This window comes from Penaeus monodon, chromosome 22 (assembly GCF_015228065.2).
Source record: "Penaeus monodon isolate SGIC_2016 chromosome 22, NSTDA_Pmon_1, whole genome shotgun sequence".
Classification (NCBI taxonomy): domain Eukaryota; kingdom Metazoa; phylum Arthropoda; class Malacostraca; order Decapoda; family Penaeidae; genus Penaeus; species Penaeus monodon.
The window spans coordinates 6,675,371-6,676,235 of NC_051407.1; positions in this window are offsets into that span (position 1 = coordinate 6,675,371).

Genomic DNA, 865 nt, shown 5'->3' on the forward strand with positions numbered 1-865 from the left:
TCTTGTTTGTTGTCGTTTCCTCTTTCTGCTTCTCATCGAATAATATTTAGTAGAATCAAGTAACCATGTAAAATAAAACTAAACGTTTGCATAACGTATGGTGTTTTGGGAGCACACACAAGCACACGCGTTTTGTGATCTTGTCATGGGATTTGCTTATTTCTTGTGCAGGGAAATAATCTAACTGTGATGCAAAAACAGCAAATCGTCTTCATATCTCAAGAAAGGCGGACGTGCATGAAAAGTATGTAAATTCATGAATCAACATGGGAAACGAATGATGACTCGCTTAGTCAGCATGTGCATATTTATGCACATAAGGAGCTACGGATATATTATAAGGGCACAAGAGTATAGTATAAGTAATTACCAAAATAATAGTGTAGTAGAACTTGTATATTTTCATTCATTAATATATGGAAACAATAATTATTTTTAAGTGAAATTCCGATTTGTCTTATCAGTAATGACCACACTAAGTGATTTTAATTATTATTCGAGATCAATTAGTGATTCACAGGGCAGAGGGAAATCTATAATTTGTTACTTTAGTTGTTTTTAATATAGATTTACATATGGCAAAGCATGATTTTTAAAATATTCTGATTCCTTGTAACTGGAATAAGGAAATGATAAGGCTTATGTGAAAATATACTATGGATTTATTTTTATTTCTCATTGTGAATATCACTGGGTAAAGTGATAAATTTAATAATTTGTGGACTTTAACATTACAATGAAGATAACTGGTAATCAAATCCAAACAAATATCTTATATATAGTATCAGTTCTTGTTTACAAAGAAAGGGGAGCATCTCCATTATATAAAATAAGGCTCTAAATTATAGTAGAACAGATGGTAAGA